General features: G+C 43.5%; 1 protein-coding gene and 1 non-coding gene across 4 annotated transcripts in view; both read right to left on the bottom strand.

Annotated features, from left to right (window-relative positions):
* The window catches only part of GRAP2 (GRB2 related adaptor protein 2), a 62,874-nt gene that overhangs the window by 33,901 nt on the left and 5,333 nt on the right, over positions 1–23,640 (bottom strand). The window lies entirely within an intron of this gene.
* On the bottom strand, positions 8,335–8,407 carry TRNAQ-CUG (transfer RNA glutamine (anticodon CUG)). The gene has a single exon. It is a non-coding gene; the product is annotated as a tRNA-Gln (tRNA).

Genomic DNA, 23,640 nt, shown 5'->3' on the forward strand with positions numbered 1-23,640 from the left:
CTTTAAGCATTCACTCAACAAACATTTACCAGGCCCCACTTTGTGCTGGGCACCCTGTTCAGCATGGAGATTCCGAGTGGACTGGGGAGCCTATCCTAGCCCTCAGATGGCTCAGAGTCTTGTAGGACAGACAGACACGTCGACCAAAGAAGCAAGAGCAGTGTGACAATGGAGCCAAACCTCAAGTGGTTGAGGACCCCAAGGAAGTGGCTTCTAATCAGCCTGGGATGGGTAGAGGCACAGCAAGACCAGGGGAAGCTTCTCCAAAAAGGTATCAATTGAGCTGAGACTTGTGGACAGGTAGAGGGCACGTACATCACAGATAGAGAGAGAGGTGTGTGCAAGAAGGAACTGGGGAGCCCAGTGTGTTCATTATAGCCATCGGGAATTGGCAGGAGGTGGGGTTGGTGTTTCCATTGGGGGCAGGTCATGGAGGGCCTTGCATAGCATACCAAGGACGTTGGACTTTATCCCAAGGGTGATGGGGACTCACTAAATGTTTTGATAATATTTGCATTGGAAAATGTTTAATCTGGTGGCAATATGAAGGATTGGAGGGCAGGATGAACTGGAGATGAAGAAACTATTACAGTAGCCTTGGCCTGAAATGATGAGGGTCTGAAATAGGACAGTGGGAGGCTGTGCTCTTTCTCTTGGCATTGGGCCTTTGCACATGCTTTTGTCTCCATAGTTAGTGCTTTACATGTATCCTCTCACTTAATGGTGTCTGAACCTGAGGGGTAAGAACTAGCATTATATCCATCTGATAGATAAGGAAATTGAGGCTCAAAAAGATTAAATAATGGCCCAGGTTCACATGTATCAAAAGCTGGTGGAGCCAGGATTCAAATCCAGCCTGTGCACGTCACTGATATTGTATACCTTGTCTTAACTCAGGAGAATCACTGTGACTTTTTGACCAATTAGGAGTGACTAAAAGGCAGAGAAGAGTCTAGAGCAGCACCATCCAGTAGAAATATAATGCAAGTCACAGATGCAAGCCACACATGTAATTGAAAATATTCTAGTAGCACATTAAAAAGTAAAAGGAAATTTTTCAAAATAATTTGTTCTATTTAATAAGTCCAAACTATCATCACTTCAATGTGAAATCAGTATAAAATATTAAAATATTTTGTCTTCTTTTTCTGAACTAAGTCTGGTATGTGGTTTACACTTACAGCACATCTCAGTTTGGACCAGCCATATGTGAAGTACGTGATAGCACATGTGACCAGAGGCTACAAGACTGGGAAGCATGGGTCTAGAATGGCTCTCGTTTTTCTGCCATGGACAATGTAGTAGATGGCAATGACATTTTTGGAGATAAGGGAATATAGGAAGAAATGATCACTGGGAAAGAGTTTGAAATGCGAAATATCTAAGTAGAGATTCCCAGTCAGGGGTTGAATACGTAGGTGTGGATCTCAGCAAAAAGGTCTGAGTGGACATATACATTTGGGAGCTATTCTCATCTAGATGGTTGTTAAAATCCCGGATTAGAAGGAATCACATGGGGAGATTATGTAGAAGGATGAGCCTTTGGAAACAGCAGGAAGGCATGGATGCCTTGTGCAGGTGAAGGAGTTCATCTGTAGCAGCAGATGAGGTATCTCCCCTTGAACGGGAAGGAAGGAGGACAAGGTGAGTGCGGATACAGAGGGTAAGTCTGTGCAGGTAAAGGGTGTGGGGAGGGGCAGGTGGTAGGCCTTCTGACCCTGTGTTGGCAGGGGTTCTCCTGACTCATTCTGACTCATTCTACTTCTTTCTTCTCTTCTGTGGAGAAATGAACCCTAGTTTTTTATATCTGACTGCTCACAAAAGCTTTATGTGAAAAGGGGAGGAAGAGGAAAACAAAGTATGAATATTTGTCTAGCTGGGGACCAAAACCAAGATGAGCATTCATTTCTCCTAATTGCCACCCCATTCTCCTTCTCTCTTTCTTTCTCTCTCATTGAACTTTTTATTTTGAAGTAATTATAGACCCAAAGGAAATTGCAAAAGTAGTACAGAGAGTTCCCTTATACTCTTTATCCTGCTTCCCCCAATGGTGATAAAGGTATCACCATAGCATAGTATCAAAACCAGGAAACTGACATTGGTACAATACTACTAACTTCTTTTTTTTACCACTTCCTAGAAAGAAGTAGCCTGAATAAAAGAATCAAAATGATGTAAGATGTAATGTCCTACCAGGTCAAGAGCTTTGTGTGTGTTCAAGAGGTTTTATCCCTGTAACTAAATGACATGCATCAGACACCGCACTAAATGCCCCTGAAATGCTCAGGCCAAAAATACCTTCTTACAGACATTTGTAATTTGCACCCACATTATTTGGTTAAACCAGACTCTTCTCTGTCTGTTTGGTGGTTATCTCATTATGGTGAACAGCAAAGAAGGATAGACTGTTCTGTTGTTCCCATCAGCATCTCTAAGAAGGAATGTGTGGCTCAGAAAAGAGAAGCCATATGCCCAAGACTGCACCATTTTACGACCTGGGTCTCGCTGACTACAGCACTCTAGTTCAGTTTACGACATCGTGCTATCTCTGGGTAGATGGCTATTTCATGCCCCCATCTACACAGAGGAAAACCAATGGATTAGGAGGGAGTCAGCATTCAGATAAGTGACTCCATCCAACGTTCAAGCAGGGAGGATTTCAGAGGAACCCACGGCACCCAACACGATAGATTCTTCAATAAATACTTAGAGGTTAATCGAACCAGCTCACAAAACAAAGACCGAAAGGAGACAGGCACATTCCTCAAAAGCAGGATCAAAGAAAGAAACAAGAGTCTCTTTGCTTCAAGGAAACAAAAACCAACGAGAGAAAATTAAGCCAACTTGAAGACAGCAGTAGCAGTCCATCCAACCAAGGTATGGCCAAGGCGAGTAACACATTTATTCACAGAGAGTGAGAGAGTTCTGTGGTATTTTCACTGCAAGTGATAATTTGTTAACGGGTAAATATGCAATGACTTTCTTTCTCCCTTGGAGATAAATGAGCTCACATTCTCAGAACAAAACAAAACAAAAATACAATATATCTGGCAAGAGGTAGAAGACAGAAAAAAGAAGTAACTCATCCATTAAGATCTGAAAAGCAAAGGAAATACATATTTCCGGTAGCTGGCTGAAAAGAGTTTAGCCTTGACAATTCCTGAGCAGGAAAAATTTAGCAGGAATAGACTGAATAAGGGTGGTCAGGTGCCTTGAGGCTGAGCGATCTCTATAAAAGGACATTTCTCCTACATGGGCTTCATATTTATTCTGTGTATCTACACCTTCCCTTATATCACAGAGTATTATATGTGTGCTATCAGTAATAAAATAGCTTTTATCAAATCCAAGAAGACAGGCTGAGAACAATTTGCAGCTGTGAAGACAAACTAAAGGGAACAGGACACAGGGAAGGGGTTTTGTAATCCATTGTAGCCACTGGAAAGGGTCTTCAGCCCTCAAATGCCGAGACAGAGCAGCACGCACATGATGAGAGAGGAGGAAATAGCTGAAAGCAAGTCAGCTCTACAAATGCTGTTATCAAATAGTCAAGTGGAGGGGAAAGAAAATCTCTTGTTTGGTGGACTGCCTCTGCATCGACCGGAGTTCAACTTCAGCCAAGAGGTCTGTTTTGTCGTTGACCTCCCCCTAACCGTGCCACTCGGCCATTTGTATCAGACCCCGGCCATTGGTTTGGGGATGAATGGATGCAGCCTGCATTTTGAAATCTGTGCAGATGCTCAAACAGGCCCTTCTCTCCAGGCAGACAACATGAACCCCACCAGATATGACTTCAGCTCGCCTCACTTTTTAGCTGTGGAAATGTGAGAAATTCCTCCTATATCTAGTCCACTGCAGGGGACTATTTTTATCAGGGTCTTTCAAGCCCAGCTCTTAGACACATCAACAGATATTCCCACAAAAGTTCCATGAGTGGACAATGAAATAAACCCAATGCCAGACAGACATACACACCCAGGCAGGCAGAGAGGGTAGGAGTCTTGTCACAGCAACATTCCCCAAGATCACTCTGAACTGCAGATAAGCTACTGGGGGCAGTGCGGCCGCCGGGGCAGAATTAAAATGAGATCAACGGGGCATCTGGTTTCCCGTCTCTCTGCAGCGTTCACAGAAGTGATCATGAAAAAAGGGAAGAAGCGAGGAGGAAAAACATGGCCCCTTATGGGGAAAACAATTCTAGTCCTGAATTCTCAGCTGTGCATTCCACCTCAGAAGCCGGTGATGGCTTCTACTGAGCACCGGGTGACAGACATGCTGAATTAGAAGCAGGCTGGAGCCAGGCAAGGGGTGGCAGCTTCTGCCTCAATCTTTCTGCTCTCCCTTCCCCACTCCAGTCACGATAAATATATTTATACTCACTTGATTATGTCAGCCAGACAATACTCCCCTAATTGGCAGTGATCAGGGTTTCAGAATTGCTTGGGTGACCCGCTGTCTCTCTATCAGGCAGAGCAAGAAGGGGCTACTAACACGGTCCCCATTAACAATTTCCAGTGGAATAAAAAGTTCTTCCCCGACTCGTGCATGGCAATGAATTTTCCTAACAGCTCCTAAAGCCAACCCTTGAGGAACTCAGGCTTACATGAACCTGCCCAGCATAGAATGATTTTATAAGTCTTCCCCACCCCTGGGCTTGAGTGCACAGAAAAAAAACCATAGCCACTTCCTTCTGCTCAAGTTTCTTTTGTTCTTTTGCGTTTTTTTCTCTTTTCTTTTATAGGGCTTATATGGAGCTAACTGTCATTTTTGGTTCTTGGTTCTTTGCAAATTTCGGAGACATCTGGCACACAGTTTACTGCATTTGCCAGCTCTGGTGTTTGTAGACATGTACGCAGTCGCTGCTGCGTGTGCATGTGGACACACCACATGCATAACTTACGCGTGCATAATTTGGAGCTTGAGTGCCTTGGTATATTTTGACGTGTAAGGGTGAACCGCAATACTGATCATAAGTAATTGCTCAGTAAATATTTATTAAATGAATGAATGAATGCACCAAGAAGGCAAATGCCATTCATTCATTCATCCGACATTTGAAGGCCTCATATGTGCCAGGCTCTGGGCAAGATGCTGGGTGTTCGGTGATGCATACTCAGTCCCTGCCCTCAGGGAGCTCACAGTTGAAGGGTGGGAGGCAGGCACATAAACAGGCAATTACAAAACATCTAAGAGACACAGGGATACAGGCTCGTGTAGGGTAGCGCAGAACTCCAAGGAGGGAGACCTGAGTCCATCTAGGGGAGGGGCTGAAGCCAAGGGGTCTCCTGAAGGTGGTGAGGCTTACGCTGGGACCATAAAGGGTTCTGGACAAAGAAGACAGCACAATCCACGGCAAGACACAAGAAACAACAGGGTCTGAGCAGAGAACTGGAAGCCGGAAGATGCTGTGGGAAAGCACGGAGGCAGGGAGTTGGCAGAAATGAAGAGGGGGCTCAGGCAGGGACTGGATCTGGGGGAATGGTTCTGGGAAGAGTCAAGGAAAGTAGCTTCAACTATCTCAGTTAAGGACCGGATTTTTCTGGATTCTGCCAGAATGCCATGTACACACACACCTGAAAGCAGAATTTGGACCGGCTTTCGAAGCTTTGCTGGGGTGCAGTAAGGACATCTGGTGGCGCCCTGAGCCCGACGTTGACGAGCTGTGTGAACCTGAGAAATGGCCGGCCTCTGGATCAGTAAACTGAGGGGGTGGACTTCGCGGGCTCTGAGATTCCTCCCAGCTTTTATCCTGTAAGTTGCCTAGATTCTCTGAGGTTTGCAGAGAGATCACACCTGGGCCTGTTCCATGGACACACTGTGCGGCTCTAAAGGAATGAGGCTACTTCCAAGCAGTATCACAAAGTCACTGTCTTACTGTATGGAGCCAGTTAGGCACATTGAGTGCAATTTCGCAGAAATCCCTAGGAAGCATTCACAGGAATGTACTGCATGATGGAGATATCCTGCTGTCCCCAGCCTGGGTCATGGTCTCATTAACTCAATTCTGAAGACCCCCAATTAAATTCACAGCATGGATCTCTGTTTGATTTAATTTCTGTAAAGCATTACTTAGCTCACATCCTTTCTGCTCCAAAATTCTCAATGATTCCACTTTACTTCTAGAATCAAGCCCCACAACCTTAGAGTGGCATTCAAGGCCACCCCCAATCTAACCCCTACCTTAGCTGCTACAACCTTCACCTCAGCCCGTGGACCCCTAGCAATGGCATCCAGGAATGTTCCTACCACTTTGCCCTTTCTCACTGCAGTCCCCCACTAAAGGTCCAAGTCAAATTTAAGTCCATCTCCTCCAGGAGCAACATCTGGTGACCACTGCCCTTTTCTGAATCCTGTGTAGCACTTACTGACCGTGTAGTTCATTAGTGACTATTAATTTTACTTTGTGGTTTCTGTCTTACTGCCCCAGCTAATTTGTAAGCCCCAGGGGGTAGGAACCTTGCCTCTCTCCTCTTTGTAGTGTACCGACCTAGCACAGTATCCAGCTCATGGAAAATATTTGCTGCTGCTGCTGAGTTTCCTACATTGTAGCCTCTAGGAGGCTACTGAGTAACGTCCATGGGAAGTGTGGTTGCTATTACTGTTATCTTAGTGCTGTGCGTTGAAGTTTTTTGCCTTCTTGGAAAATAAGGAACCTCGGAGAGAGTGGTTTGGAGCAACCGTGTTGGAGTGATGAGAATGTGAAACATTTCTCCCACGATTCATAAACAGTATTTTACATGCATCATTTGGGAGCTTAAAGTTTATCCGGGAATGAGCTATTTCACAGATCAAAAGGAGCATATGTGCAATCCACCAGGAGGAATAATCTCTCTGCTAAATTTAAAGGGGAAAACAATTGAACACCCTAGCCTGAAAGTAGAAGTGGTTTAACATCACCAGACCAGAGAGGAACATGAGAGACTTAATTTCTGGCCCCCAGCGTTCAGGTTTTCTTGTACGTGTTCCATTGAACAGCACACAGGAATTTTCACAAAAGAGGAACTGGCATGAAATCAATAAGGAAAATCACCATTTCCTTACTGATCCAACAGCATTTAAGGAAGCTGAGCTCTGCCAATGTGTACAACTGTGCAGAATTTGTAACTGGGCAGTTAAAACCACCATCTAAGCTGGCAGCTGTGATTTTCCCAGAAGTAGAGCTTCAGGAAGAAAAATAGCTTTTAAACGTCAGTTCCATTTTTGCAGATTGGATCTGCTCATGAAAAATTGTTTTAAGTCCAGGGTTTTTTTTCTTTTCTTTCCTCATTAGTAAAGGGTATGATGATTTCTTTTTACCCGTATGGAAATTCATTCATTTACTCAACAAATATTTATTGAACAACTACCGTGAGGCAAACACTGCTTTAGGGGCTGGGGATGCAGATGTGAACAAAAGAGGCAAAGTCCTTGACCTCATGGAGCTTGTCTTACTTAATAAATAAGTAAACAGATAAGTAGATATCTTAGTGGTTATCAGGCACAGATAACTGAAATAATGCTAACATCTTACTGTATCTGGAAAAGTAATTTCCAGAAAATTAAAAATTAACTTAATTTTTAATTAACTCCTACATGAATATTATCTTAGCTCATGTAAGTCACATATATTAAGGGTCTTTCGAAAAGAATAACTAGTAGGGAATATATGTACTGCCCTCTGCATACAACATTGACATTCCCTACTGACCTTCAACAGGACTTATGTCTTTGAGGAGCATTTCTAGGAGAAGGATTTGTGCCAACTTGTATTCGCTCCATTACGGCGCAGTACGACACTGAGGCTCTCACAGGGGTCCACACTGGAAACCTCGAATTCCTTCTGGGCTCTTCCTTCTCTTTTCATCCTATTTCCCAACTCTGGCACCCCTCTCTACTGGGTCTTTAAACCCTGTCTTTTAAATACGCCTAAAATGACTCCCTTCTTTCCTTCACCCTCTCCTTAGCGAGGCTTTACAGTCTCTCTCCACGACCCCAGCATCCTGCTTTTCCTCTCTGACTCCAGACTCAAATGCCTCCAGTCTCCCCTCTTCACTGCTCCCAGAGCGATTTGTGTAAAACACGCCCTCCCCACTCTCCCTGGACCTGCAGGATGGAGCTCAGGCTTCTTGGGCTGGTCACTGTGGGCCCAGCCCCAGCCAACCTGGGCAGCTTTGTGTTTCTGCATCCTCCCCAGATCCTGGCCCCAGACATACCAGCACCACAGAAGCGAATGGTTTCTTCTTCCTTGAATACTCTCCTCCTTTTCTCCCCGCCTCTTTTTTTTTTTTTTTTTTTTGGCCGCGCCGGGTCTTAGTTGTGGCATGAAGGATCTTCGTTGCGCCATGCGGGATCTAGTTCCCTGACCAGGGATCGAACCCGGGCCACCTGCATCAGGAGCGTGGAGTCTTAACCACTGGACCACCAGGGAAGTCTCTCCCTGCCATTTTTTAATATGGCTCAAAGGTCACCTTCTCTGTGTAGCCTTCCTAGACCCACCAAGCAGGGCTGAATTCTCCCTCCCTTCTGCCCCAAGGTTATCCTGCCACCTTCTCACTTCAAGTACAGCATCTAATGAAAGGCTTTGACAATGCTTTGCTTACTTCCATGTCTTCCCTCCCAAGCTATAAGCTCCTCCAAGCAGGGCATGTCTCATTTGTAATCTTAGAGGCTAGTACAGTGCCTGGCACATCATAGGCCCTCAACAAATATTTGGTGAATGAATGAATGACTTCTGGTCTTGTCTGGTTTGGCTTGTACTGAATTATGCATTTGAGAATTAGTTGACTATGGCAATATGACAGAATAAAACCAACTGACAAATATGGTAAAGAACTTAACTTTGATCTTATGAACAATAGTTTTAAATATTTGAGCTAATGGACTGTAGATGATAAAGGATTCCAAAACCAAATTTGCCTAGACAATATTTCTGCGTGTAGTAAATCTAGAGATGGTTGAGAAGTTCGAATACATGATTACAGCACGTAGAACAGAACGATTAAGTAATCTGGATCATTACCGCAGAAAAGAAGCTTGAAGACACTTAATAATGGTTTTTAATGAAAGGAAAGATTGTACTCCGAGGATGGCTAAACACCTTCCTTCTGCACATACATAAAAGAAGAAGAAATAAGAAACTAAGTGCTACAAAGATTAAAGTGATGGGCATTCCCTGGCAGTCCAGTGGTTAGGACTCCATGCTTCCACTGCTGGGGGCCCAGGTTCGATCCCCGGTTAGGGAACTAAGATCCTGCGCGCCGCGTGGTGCAGCCAAAAAGAAAAAAGAAAAGCAAAGAAAAAAGATTAAAGTTAAAAACAAAAGAGAACTCAAGAGTTTCCTGTTGGGGTGTGTGAGCCCATTTGAAGTTACTGCTCCAAATAACTCCCATATCTTGGGGGCTTGCTCTGAACCAGGCATTGTTCTAAACACTTTACCGCGTATTATTTCATCTGCTCTTCATAAAAAACCCACGGGCGTTAGTTTTAGTTATATTATTCCCATTTTACACGTGAGGAAATGGAGGCACAGGGTGGGATAAGTAACTTACCAGGGTTGTACAGCTGGAAGACAGTAGAGCTGAAATTCCAGCCTGGGGTGTCTGGCTCCTGAGCCTTCGTTCTTACCTACTCAGCTTACCGCCTGACTAAGGCTGAGATCTGTGCCAGCCTTCCATCTGAGGATGGAGGCCTAAAGCCAACCTCACTGGGACCGGTTTAAATTTAAACAGGAAAATCCTGGAAAACATTAATTTTCCTTCGCTGCCTGGGCAACTGTCTTGTGGGCTGCATTACACAAATGTGTGGTGTGTGTGTGTGTGTGTGTGTGTGTGTGTGTGTGTGTGTGAAGTTAGAGTATCCATTTTTCTTTTCTTTATTCTGGTGAGTTGGCCTACCAGCTCTTGTCTTCCTAATGAGACAGTAAGTTGTTTTGTTTTCAGCAGCCAGCGTACGTAGTTTAAGCATCCATGCACCAATACGCACGTGGTGCATGTATTTATCAGACCTGACATAAGTCGAATCAAATTTACATATTATGGTTTTACTTTCAGAGTGATGGAATTTACTCTTGGTGCTGAAAAGCCAGCATCTTCCTCCGTCTTATTTTTTTACAAGGCGACCTTGTTGAACTGGCCTCAGAGACATAAGCGGTGGGGTTACTGGCAGCACAGAGCAGGGGCGGCTGGCTGAGCAACCCTACCGTCTGTGCAGGAGGGAGTTAGCACTCGTGTGATCTGCAGAGGAGAGCGATCAAGCCCTGAGCTGTACTCGGGCTGCAGGAGCCGGGAGGCCGGCTCAGGAGAAGCCGGGCGGCCCTCAGGAGCCCTGTGAAAAGGATGTGGATGAGTCACCGGACTTTTCAGGTTGACTTAGATGACTTCTGTTGATTTTCTTCGAATTTAGATGTGTTATCAGCGTTCACACGTTGGGCATAACGGGAAGATGAGCGAACACTTTCTTGATAGAGACTGACGTTTGGCAGGGTTGTGATAAGATTTGGGGTAAGATGTGACTCTGCAAGAATGCCCCGGCCAGCACGTGTGGCATGTGTCCCCGTGGGCACTGGGGCCTCAGGGGGCACGTCAGCGTGTTCTGAGCTGGGAGGAAACCCAGCGTGACAGGCGCGGGTTTTTTCTGTCATTGTGCACAGGTCGGTCTGGGTTGATATTTACCATTTTAGGGCATCAGGAGGCACTGCTAATTTGTCCCACTTTAACTTCATGGTCTGGGAAAAGCACTTGCTTTCTAACCTCGGGTCCTCCACGATAACCAGAACCACGGTTGGTGCCTTGCTCAGGTGTTTGAGTTCTAGAAGCTCACTTAACCTCTCTGGCCTCAGTTTCCTCATCTTTAAAATGGATATAACCATGGAACCTACCCCGCTCGGGTCGGGTTCAATAGACCGACGTGTCAGGTGCAAGAACGGTTCCTGGTACTTAGTTTGCCCTAAATTCGTATGTACGTGAATGCATGCATTGTGGCCATACGACCTCGTATTTGACAGAGGCTGTTCCACAGCTTGCACAAAATAGGCGCTTGGTAAATATTTGTTAAATGTTGAAGGGATTAGAGGAACGGATTTAGTGGAATACCTGTGTGGTAACCTGTTCTGACTGCTCAGTAATCTGTAATTCAGGGACAGACCGACAAAATTGGATGTTAAGATTTAATCTCCCATAGAGAAATAGATCAAAAAAGGCAGAGTGTCCAGCAATCAAACATCTCTGCAGAAAAGAAGGGAGACAGGACAGTTCTGCATGAAGATCACAAAGGAACTCGCCTGAAGAACTGAGTTAGGGAATATCACACTTGAAGAAGAGGTAGCAGGGTCCGTGACTCTAAATCAACTCAACAGAAGTCTCCAATAGAGTAGAAAACAAACAAACAAAGAAACAAAAAAAAAAAAAACCTTAAAAACTACAAAATATATGCTATTTTTTGAGGCTACAAAAATAAATAAATATGGAAAACAGGAGTCAAATCCCTGACCTATATTTACCTTCTACTGATTTTCTAATAATGACAGCTTCAACTTGAATCATTTCATTTAAAAAACAGAAAATGAACGCTATAATATTTTAGGCACTGATACAGTATGATAAGAGTGCCTTAATTTTAGATTGAATTATATGAAATTGCCACTTCTTTTGGTAAAAAATGGTCAGACATTGTCAATTTCATAGGGTTCAATCTGACATACTTAAGCTAATTGACACTGAATTAAAACTCTTAATATTATCTTGCTCTTTACTGCCTTTTGACTATGACTATAAAACTAAATTGGCCAATTTCCCCCATCTCAGCCTCTTTTGCCTCTTAGAAGTTGTGCACAGTAGCTGCTAAACAAATGCCTTGTTAATTGAGTAGTGTTTTCTTTTATCTTCTCTCAAAAATTAGGCCGAAATTTCGCTACACTACCTAAAGCTGAGACTGCCCTTAAAATATAATTAACAAAGTGTTAGCTTTATTTCATGTCTCATGATTTAGATAAATCCTCTCTGTTCCTCGTTGGGACAGCACTGGGAAGCTAATTAATACATTACTGATATGCTGTAGAGGCAAACAAGACTCTGCTTGCACACCCAGCCATGACCAGAATAAATTCAGGTCAGAAATATTTTTGCAAATAAGGAAAAATGTTACTATAAAATTGAGACACTAGTGTTTATATGACACATCTCTTTGCATTAAGACATATTATACACTCACAAGTGAAGCAATTGGTAGAATCAGGCAGCCTTCTTCTGAAGGTACCAATCACTTAGGGCCCGACATGGGCATCCAAAGTGTCCTGCGTTGAACTAGAAATGATCACCTTTGGGGCCCCAGGACTGAAGAGCATCATTATTATTCATATAAGGTTTCATAACAGTTGGGATTGGTCCCTAGGAGGGTTTACTGAAATAATTGAGCAGGCAGCATGAAATGGTTTTCAATTCAGAAAGTGAAGAGCTCTTTCTATGGCGGAAGAGACGGAGAAGTTCAAGAAGGCGTGTGAATTACCTGTGAGTTATTGCACCTCCTTGGGCCTCAGTTTCCCCATATTTGTTAACTACCTCCTAGAGGACAGTCATTCCTTTTTTTAATTTTTTTTTTTTTGCATCTTTATTGGGGTACAATTGCTTTACAGTGGTGTCTTAGTTTCTGCTTTACAACAAAGTGAATCAGTTATACATATACATATGTTCCCATATCTCTTCCCTCTTGCGTCTCCCTCCCTCCCACCCTCCCTATCCCACCCCTCCAGGTGGTTGCAAAGCACCGTGCTCCCTGTGCTATGCGGCTGCTTCCCACTAGCTATCTACCTTACGTTTGGTAGTGTATATATGTGAGGACAGTCATTCTTTACAGCATCTGTTGCTGCATGGGATCATACCTTCAAATGCCATGCATTTCTTTGCGGGGAAAAGCTAGAGCTCTAAAATGTATTATTTTGGTTTTGGTTGACCCAGCGCTGTGAGAGCAGCCACATTGCATAAGCAGAGTTCTGAGAAAACAGAGTTGCTTTCATTTTTCAAGCAGTAGAACCACAATCATCTCTATGTTTGGATCCTTATACAAATTAAATATATGGGTAAGAGAAAGCTCACAAAATCAGCAGTTTTAACCTTTCCCTCAATGCTGTGGATTTTTCTTCGAGGTATTTTTTGGAGCATGGAGCGTGCACAGTTCTGCTCGATTTGTGCCCTCTAATGAGATCCCAGCCCTAGGTGATGTGCTCCTACAACGATGTCTTCATGTTAATTACATTTTAGAATGGTTAGGGCAAGAATAGTTCCAAACATACTTGAGGTAATAACTACTCATTTATCCAGAAGGTTAACAGTTCAATCAAAGAGAGAAAAAAAATTAGCATATCTTAAGAAAGAGTTCAAGTGGTTTTGTACAAGAACTCTCATTTAAGTCTTCAAGAATACTTAAAATACTGATAAGCTAGGTAATTCTATATTTCCTTTTTTAACTTGTTGAAAGCCCTCGATTTCAAGGTGCAACATCTGAGAACAAGAAGCGTCTGGCGGGCTTCCCTGGTGGTGCAGTGGTTGAGAATCTGCCTGCCAATGCAGGGGACACGGGTTCGAGCCCTGGTCTGGGAAGGTCCCACATGCCGCAGAGCAACTAGGCCCATGAGCCACACTGCTGAGCCTGCGCGTCTGGAGCCTATGCTCCCCAACAAGAGAGGCTGCGACAGTGAGAGGCCCGCGCACCGCGATGAAGAGTGGCCCCCGCTCACCGCAACTAGAGAAAGCCCTTGCATAGAAACGAAGACCCAACACAGCCAAAAATAAACAAACAAATAAATAAAAATACAAAAAAAAAAGCGTCTGGCAAGTGAAGGGGAGAAAGTGTGTAGTCAGGGAAATTGGCTGGAGTTTTAGGTTAGGGGTCTGTGCCAGGACTGCCTCGCACAGAGTCTGAGAGTGGCGGGGTGGGCAGCTGATGAAAGAAGAGAGGCGATGCTAGAGAGTTTGGCATTGGATGAGGGCTCTGGGCCAATCTTTTATTATAGTAACAACACAGCTTTAATCCACAATAACAATAAATCCCTCAAATAATTGTATATCAAATCACTATAAACAAAATTACAATCTGCTCTCATCAATGCAGTTTCCATAACAGGTCTGATATTTTCCCCAAATTCCCATTTTTCTATGATTTCTAATGAATACAAAAGAGCAGCAAATGGAAGCTATACCCATTGCTGTTTGTTTTAAGTGACTGAAGTTATTTTTCTTTTAGAAAGGCATAGTATTTTAATTTATTTTAAAAATATTTATTGAGCACCTATTATGTACTTGGCAATAGTTATATGGCTAATCATTTTAGAGACGATTCCTAAAAAAAACTTTCTGCTCTGGCAAAGGTAAAGTATTAAAATAATAAAACAGCTCAAGGATTTTTTTTAAAGGTGCTAAACAGTGGTACATTTTATTCTCCAAGAGCCCCACCCTTTGCACAAGGAGTTCCTTTCAATATGGATGCAATGCAAGGTGGAATTGTGTGGATCACAGTCTGTGGACTATTGATTTCATTGGGTACCATATTCAGTAGATAAAATACAGCTAAGCTGTGGCACGAAGGATGACTTCTCTAATTTAAACTACAGGAAAACTTTGAGACCGAAAATCAGGTTAGAATAAAAGTTACTCAACTCACTAACTTTTATATAGGATGGGGTCTTTTATGTTCATTTAAACATATGAAATAATTGCAAATGAAAAGTACGAAGAAGAATAAGAACGCTCTGTGTACCCACCACTCACAGGGTTTTTATGAGTCTACTTCATAGACCCTGTTCCATTTCATAGGGTCCAACAATTAGCTGTGCAAGTAAGTACATTATCATATCTGAGACCAGCCTCCGGGAATAAAGCCTTTTCGTAGGACATTTTTGGTCCGTGGAATTCTCTCATTTATCCTCTGGCCACTTTACTTTGACCTCTTATGTCCATTTGTGGTGGGGAAGAGGGCCTGGCAGATGCTAGGATGGCCCTGCCCTTCAGCAGGTTGCAGGGAGATTGATACCCACATAAATAATTCTAAGGCTCATATGAGTGCTGGGGAGAAAATGATGAATTCTCTCTGGGTAAGAGCTGGGGATAGAGAGTGGGTTTGGGGCTAGCCCTTGAAGGTTGGCTGGGATTTCGGAAGGTGACTGTGGGGAATGGGGACACTCAGGTGAGAGTGAAGGCCTAGTTCCAGAATGGTGAGCAGACACAGTCCTTGGACCAGAGTGTATATTCTCAACAGAATGAGTGTGCTTTGGCTGTAAAAAATGTTGAAGAATTCTAGCTTATTGATGAAGGGGTCAATGCCCCAAATTCTCTAATTTTCATTTCCAACTGGGTCACCAAGTCTTACTGAACTTTTATATATCATCCAGCTGCTTTTTAAACCCTAAAATCATGCAATACAGTAATAATTTACTTTGAGAGAGTGTGTTACAGTTTACGAATGGCTTTTTCAGTGCACATTATTACATTTGATCCATATAACAGCCCTGTGACACCACAGGCTCATCTCCACAAGCTATTTCCTTTGAAAGTAACCACTGGTTATAGAAACTGCTAACTATGGAAATCAGAAATTGTTTTCCACTGGCAGCTTTATTGTGTTAGAAGCACAAACCAGCATAAAGTCAGCAATCTGGGAGAAATGAAAGGAGGGGTCCCAAGATAGACAGAGATTGAGAGACCCGGGAGAATGGTGAGCTTGTGGTTTTGGAAATGGAGAGTGAAGCAAAGGAGACAAGAGCACAGCAGAACTTAGAGGATGGAGTGAGGGGGTGGTGGTCCAATACCGGGTGGGCCGTGGTCCTTAGCGCAACAATGAGCACACAGCAAGCGCATGGTCGATACCTGTTCAACCACGTATGGGCTTGTGTATATCTTGAGCAGTACCATGTGAAACACGATTCAAAGATCTACAATGGCGGCTTTTAGAACATGGATACAGAATGAAATTAATATTTTTTATAATATTTTCTCATTTTACATATCTGTTCTCTTTCATTCTACAACATTCCCATCTAATCGTAACTTTGATAAATTTTTTAATGCACATACTGAAATGGTGCACTTTTGCAACTACTTTATAGAAGCTAAAACAACCAGCACACTGTGATTGTTGTAATCAAGCAGGAATAAATCTTACTGACGTAGGATGTATCAATATATCCTTTTAGCCTGCTGCAAATCAGTTTACTTTTCTACTTAGAGACATGATGTGAAATGAAATTAATCCAGTTGAAGCAAAGCGAGTGCATTCAGTTGAATAAATCCCTTTACGTGGAAAAGAACTTTGTTTTGCAGCTCATTTGAAAGAAAATCCACATGGCAGTATAATGCCTTCTCTGGAACTGAACAAATGCATTTATCCCACTTTTATTTACAGTTAAATTCACATCAGAGATATTTTATATGACAGTACACTCTGTTACCCTTAGGTGAAGGTCACAGTGAAAGCATTTACAGGACAACTAAAATTTTGCAACAGAACTTAGCCTAAGGACCGTTGTTCCAACTAGACTATGAACTTGGCAAAGATTGACAACCCCTTCGAGAGAAAAGAGACGAAAAAAACCCAACAAAACCATGTATATCCTTTTATATTCTTTCTTCTTTGTTTTCCATGGTCAAAAGGGCAATCTACACCCAGTTTATATATATATATATATTTTTTTTGTGTGTGTGTGTGTGTGGTATGCGGGCCTCTCACTGTTGTGGCCTCTCCTGTTGCGCAGCACAGGCTCCGGACACGCAGGCTCAGCGGCCATGGCTCACGGGCCCAGCCGCTCCGCGGCATGTGGGATCTTCCCAGACCGGGGCACGAACCCGTGTCCCCTGTATTGGCAGGCGGACTCTCAACCACTGCGCCACCAGGGAAGCCCCACAGCGTATATTTAATAAATACTTTTTGGTGGTGACTATCGTGAGCAGGCAACACTTGGAGAGGGTCCAGAGACAAACAAAGGGATGAAGAGGTTGGGCAGAGACTCTTAGGGTGACACGCTAATGGAACTGAGGTTCTTTAGTCCAGAGAAGAGAAGGCTGGGCTTGGCAGCTGTGAAGGTAGTTGGCGTTATTTATCATTACTGAATGTTAGAAAGCACATCATATGCAGGGTAGGATGAAAGAAAGTTGACTTACATCCGGTAAGGTGATTTAGGGTTAGGAATACGGAAGCAGTTTTGACTTAGGTGGATTATAAGGCATCAACACAGGTCCTTAAGAAATCTTACTTTGGAAATTTTACAGTTGAAGAGTAGGTCGTCTTTCTGAAATGAGTTAGGTGCCGTGCAGTAGGTAAATGACTCAGAGGACCTCTCAAGTTCTATTCCGCTTCTTATCCTGTGACTTTTCAGCAGCCAGTATCAGGATCTGACTTGCTTCTTGCCCAACTTTCACCATAGCTGGAAGCCCTTGACCTCTTCCCGCAAGTCAACCATACGGTACACTCAGCCCTAAGCCTTTCTTGGTTGGGAGGGATTTAAGAAGCTCACTCTAGCTGAATGCTCAGCTAACTGTCATCAGGTCACCCCTGCTGCTGGCCTGGCTCTGAAGTGTCCCAGTTCTAGCAAGTGGGATTGTGCCTTGCACCTAAGTCCACTTCTTTTTTTTTTTTTTTTTTTGCGGTACGTGGGCCTCTCACTGCTGTGGTCTCTCCGGTTGCGGAGCACAGGCTCCGGACGCACAGGCTCAGCGGCCATGGCTCACGGGCCCAGCCGCTCCGCAGCGTGTGGAATCTTCCCGGACCGGGGCACGAACCCGTGTCCCGTGCATCGGCAGGCGGACTCTCAACCACTGCGCCACCAGGGAAGCTCCTAAGTCCACTTCTTACTGGATCTACCTGAAATCTACCCGTGTCTTCCTATGCTAACACCCAAAATCCTTTCTTGCTTTCCAGGTCTAACGTGATTTTGAGATCACACCTAACCTCCAGTCCAGGACTGAAGCTTTGTCTCTTTCCAGCCCCTCCCTCCCCCTACCCCAGCTCAGACATGGTGTCCAATCTCTGAACCCCAACCCTGCTACCTAAAGCTGGCAGTCTGTGCACAGAGCACTGGTTACAATCTCCCTGAGATCTCTCCTCTCACCTGTGGCTGGATTCTCTACTTCACTGCCCCCCCAGGCCCCCACCGTCATGACTCAGGCCACTGCCAATCCGTTTGCTCTTCACTTGGCCACGTGATGACCTGCCCCATGGCTTCATTCTCCTGCCTTCTGCTGTGAGCCGTTGCACATCTGAGTCCCTCTCTACAAACCACATACCTCTACAACAGGCCTCCTCAACCTCGTTGCCATTGACACGTGGGGCTGGTTCAATCTTTATTGTGTATTGGGGCGGGAGGCGTCCTGTGCATTATAAGGTCCTTAGCAGCGTTGCTGGCTTCCACCCACCAGATGCCAGTGGTAGCCCCTCTCCCCCACCTCCAAATTGTGACAACCAAATATGTCTCCAGGCATTGCCCAATGTCCCTGTTGGAGAGGGGGTTTCAAAATTATCCCCTGTTGAGAATTCTTGCTCTGCAAGAACCCAGAAAGGCAAGAGCATTTTAAAACCAGCTATAGATACTTTGAGAAATAGCTGGATGTATCTAGAATATTTAAATGCAGATTAAAAAATTTAACTAACAAATCTAAACTATTAATAAACACCAAATGGAGTTTTGTAAGTTTTGTATTATGACACAAGGGGTAAAGTGGGTAAAATGGGGTTATGGTGGGTAAAGTGGGGTGAAATCCCTTCACCCTAGATCCGTCCTCCTCACATCTTATTGTGCAGAAGAATCACAAGAGGACTTTTTTAAAAGTTCAGATTCTGATTCAGTAGGTTTTAGGCAGGGTCTGAGATACTCAGTCCTAACAGGCTCCCAGATGATACCAATATCATTGGTCCCCGGACCTCACATTGAGTAGCAAGGCCCTAGATCAAAATCACTACTGAGAGGTGGGGGAGGGGCTATTCGAATCTTAATGATTACAAGGTCATAAAAGCAAGATTCAAATTTGCATTCGGAGGACAGACTATAAAAGTGTGACTGTTCCCTGCACTCTTCTATAATGAATAAAACTGTTCTCAGAGATGTGTTTTGAAATGTGACATTTCTATTAGCTTGAAATTATAAATATTATACAAGCCACCTGCAAAAACCTGTGGACTGCTAAATTAGCTTGGCAAGACTTTGAAAGGTTTCCAAAACTCTGATGGAAATCTAAATTCAAGGTCTTTGTAGTCCTTGTTTTAGGGAGGAAGAGACTAGGGGTGAGGATGGGCCTGGGGGAGGGGATGGAGAGAGGAGAATCATTTTAAACAGGGCCTTGCAAAGAAACAGATTCATAGAACTTCCTCAAATTACAAATAATCGTGTGCTGAAATTATACTGACACCACATGAAGTTACTGCAACCCCAAATCAGATAACTCAATTATAGCTATAAAACAGTTGCAAAAACGAATGCTATTTACTGTAACGTATAGCGATCAGGGTAATCAAATCTTCTGAAGGCTGTCAAAAGCCTAACATAAAAACTTCCTCCTCTCATATAATACTGCCTCTGAGTAACTTTGACTTGGAGTTTTGCAGACATCTGACTCACTGTTGCATACCCTTGGGAAGGAAAGGGCTATTCACATTTGCTCCTAGTTTACAGTTAGAAAGATTGGGGCTCACTAGTTTCTCTAAAGATGTAGATAATAAAGTCCTGACACTTTTGAGGTCTCTTCCAGGCCAGTGTTGAGACTATCTATGCCCTCATGCCAGCAGCTAAGTATTCACCTTGGGGAGGGAGAACCAATATCCTAGCTCTGAGATGTATTGATGGGCTGTTATCAATTTGATCAAGTGTAATAGAGCTAAATGTCTCTACATTTAAAACTCTGCGTTTTCTTTTCTTTCTTTCTTTCTTTCTTTCTTTTTTTTTTTTAAAGAAAATCAATAATGTAAGCACAGAATAAAGATGAACTGGCTTAAGAGTAGTGCATGGGAACTCATGGGTATGAGTTGACCACAATTTCAGTATGTTCCTAGTCAGCAGTGTGACTGACATGAGTGCCAAAAAGGCTAATGCAATCTCGGGCCATATTAATAGAAATATAGGGTATAGATCAAGGGAGGCAACTACCCCATGGGATTCCGCATTGGTCAGACCACTCCTGGAGAGCTCTGTCCCATTCTGAGCACCATGGTTTAGGAGGGGCCTTATGTTGGAGTGCATTGGAGGTGAACACTTAAGATGATGAGAGCGTGTAAAACCACATTATAGGAGGAAGAGTTAAAAGAACAAAGGATATTTATGCTTGAAAAAGAAGACTTAGGAGGACATGATAAGAAGTGAAGGAAAAACAGGTTATCTGGGAAAAGAGCTTGAGGTACAGTTTCCAGTGGCACAAGTTTAATGTCTGGATCCCCAAGGAAACAAATTCACAAGAGCCTTCTCTACTCCTTGCCACTTGCAAAACAAACAGATCTTCAGCAAAGAAGACTCTACTCCTCCTATGATATCCTTGAAGTATGCAAATTTGTGGATAACTTTATGCCTCTTTGCCGAGCCATCTCTATCTGCCTGCAGACGCACCTCCTTCAGGAAGCCTTCCCTACAAAGCCCGGCTTTGGGCCACTTACCCTATCTCCTGGGTGTTTGCCCTGCGGTAGTGTTTGCTTTTGTTTGTCCTAGTTTCCCTAAGAGTGTGTTAGCTCCTTAGGGAAAAGGACCCTGTTTTCTTTTTGTTTTTATTACCCTAAATGTTCTCAGTACCTCTGGGTACTGTGAATTAGGGACTGAAGGGATGTCTGCTGACAGTAGCCAAAAGATGAATTAGAGTCACCAGACAGGTAATTTTTTTTATAGTGTCTACATGACAGAGCATTACAGCATGCTCTCTTGATGATAAGAACACCTAATTGACCCTTCACTTTATGGAGTAATATAAGCTGACAAAGTTGGCTGTGTAGTAAATCTTACTTTCCACTACATCTTGCATGTTAAAATCAAAGTTGTGTGTCCATGCCACTATTTAAGAGCCCCATCTTCCTTGTGTCAGGTCTTGGGAATTACTCTCCAGCTAGGAGAGTATCTGACTTCACACTTCCTCTTTCTTTGTTTACCTGGATATTTACAGGGTACCTAGTGTCAAGCCACAGCATCACACAGTATCTGGTTTGTAAAATGAATGAGTCGTCTATTTAACAATATTGGTCGAAGAAATAGAAATTCCACAAATGAGTTTAAATGAGAAAGCACCATGTTATGCATTTTAAAAACGAGAGATTGCACATTTATGTGATGTCAAAGATATAATAAACATGCTTTGGGGGTAGCAATGCACGACTCTTCTTAAGTCTCCTGTGTAGTGGGTTAAAGAATGGTATCGTTTCACTCAAGGACAGAGGCATGGACGGGGCGCTCTGAGTCATCCACGAAGCTGAGAATAGAACCCAGAACACAGGAGCTAAGTTCATGCTCTGTCACTCTCATCACTGGACAGTATTACCTCCTAAAATCCAATGACCTGACACGGTGCAGAGCAAATTATACACTTCTCTTCAAGAAGGTGAGAGAACTCCACTCGCCAGCCTAACGTTCAGTTAGAGGATACAGCGAGCAAAAAGACAGGGCCCCCAATTTTCTATCCTCGGCTGTTAATCATAAATAGAGACCGACACCTTCCTGGTTACTGAGGTAGCTAACCTGTCTGTGCTCATAGCGCTTGGCTCGGATGATTCAAACGGCCAGCAGCAGGGTGGCTCCTGTGACGCGTAGAACACCTTTAGTTCTAAGTTTCCACCGTTTGACAACTGATATTATAAAACCTTGGTTTACTGACATACGGAGCATGAGAATTTTCTGCTTGTTTTATCTTCCTGGAGAGACCCCAAATTAAACTGGGGTTATATCATGGATTTTGTATACTTGGCAACATGCACTGCAGACGCTTTTTATAAAACTGAAACAGAGGCTAACATACAAAATTGTCCTAATTATACTGACCCAAAGATTCTACAAATACCCCCAAAGGAAAGGGCTTGGTCATGTCCTTTCTTGTCTCAGGGCGTCTGTGTTCGGTGCTGTTGGCTCTCTCACGACTCTCCGATTTCCAAGCACCTTTCAAGGACATTAAAGGAAATAACTGCTAATGACGAAAAATCAGGTGGAAGATTTGCGTCCTTCAAGAGAAATAACGGTTTTAGAAGGATAAGGTCTAATCAGCCCCAAATAAGTCCATCAGCATTCTTTATTTCCATATTATATTCTGAACTACCCAAGAAGAATCATAAAATATCATGGCACGTCTGTCGGATGCAGAGCACAGAGTTAGAGCAAAATTGCTGTGAGCCAGCCCTGCAGGAAAATGAGGCAACCAGCAGAACGACACACCAGCAGCCCACAAAAGCACTGTCCATGTTGACAGTTTCTAGCAGGATCTGGACGTTGAAAAGGAACCCATCTAAACTGGACGCCAGCTCTAATGACCTACAGGGCAGGGTGAAAGGTCTTGCCATCTATCGCAGAGAAAAGTCATTTCCCTCTGCTCAGACTGCGGGGGGTGGGGGGGATTAGGAAGTTTGCAACAGAGAATGGAAGGGGCTTCTGAGAACGTGTGATCTAACCTCTCACTCGACTGAGAAGGAAACTGAGGCCCAGAGAGGCTACAGTGTCATGTTCAAGGTCACGCAGGTAGTTTCCAGTAGAGCCAGAATTCAGATTTCCAGAACCCCCATCAAGGGTTCCTGTGCCTCCAGAATGCTGTGCCCAGACCAGAGTAGTAGAAGGAGCCCTGGGCTACAATTTCACAGCCTAGGTACTAAGTCTTGGCAGACGTTAGCAAAATTACCTTTAGCAAGTCACTTAAACTCGCGAGCTTTGCTTTTCCCACTCTGCAACATGAGAGGCAAAATATGTGGTCTGTCTGCCTCAAAGATCACAGGCAGATCAAATGAGATAATGTGTGAAAACGCTTTTTAAAGCTTTATAAGGCTGAGGGTAAAAAAAAAAAAAACTCTTCAGATAAAGGCTGTTTTTCCTTCTGAGAATATATGGATGGACTCTTGGAGGGGGAGGAAGGAGATAGTCCACTGGAAATTCTGTGTAAAGGTGTGTGTGGATGAACGCTAGGCGTATTTTTTACCCCTGCGGAGAGTTTCTGTAGCTTTCATCAGCTTCCTAAATGTGTCTCTGAAACGACTGTTCACCTCTAGCTTCACCACCGCCAGTAAGAACCCCTGTGCTATGGATATCAACACATGTATGATCAACCTAAAAGGTTGATATAATGTATTAAAATATGATTTAATGTATGGCTGGGATCTTCCTGCTGGCTTTATGAATTCAACAATTCACATTTTTAGAATATAAATCCGTTTGGGGGAGGGGAGCTAATCTGACCTCACACTTCGCTCTGTAAACTGCTAAAAATCCATCGCTTATAAAATGATGATGAAAATTCAAATTATAAATCAACCAGGTTTTTTTCTACTAGTGTACTTCCTTAGTAATATTTCCTACTTATTTAAAGACTTTTCTTTAAAAATCATATTTAACAAGAGAAGTATCTACTTATTATTTACTGAGTTCCTACTGAGTTTCCAGCAGTTTGTTTCCAGTATTTTCCCATAAAGCACTGGACAATAGACACCAATCATAAACCATTTGGCGGCTGCTACATT

This window comes from Tursiops truncatus, chromosome 11 (assembly GCF_011762595.2).
Source record: "Tursiops truncatus isolate mTurTru1 chromosome 11, mTurTru1.mat.Y, whole genome shotgun sequence".
Classification (NCBI taxonomy): domain Eukaryota; kingdom Metazoa; phylum Chordata; class Mammalia; order Artiodactyla; family Delphinidae; genus Tursiops; species Tursiops truncatus.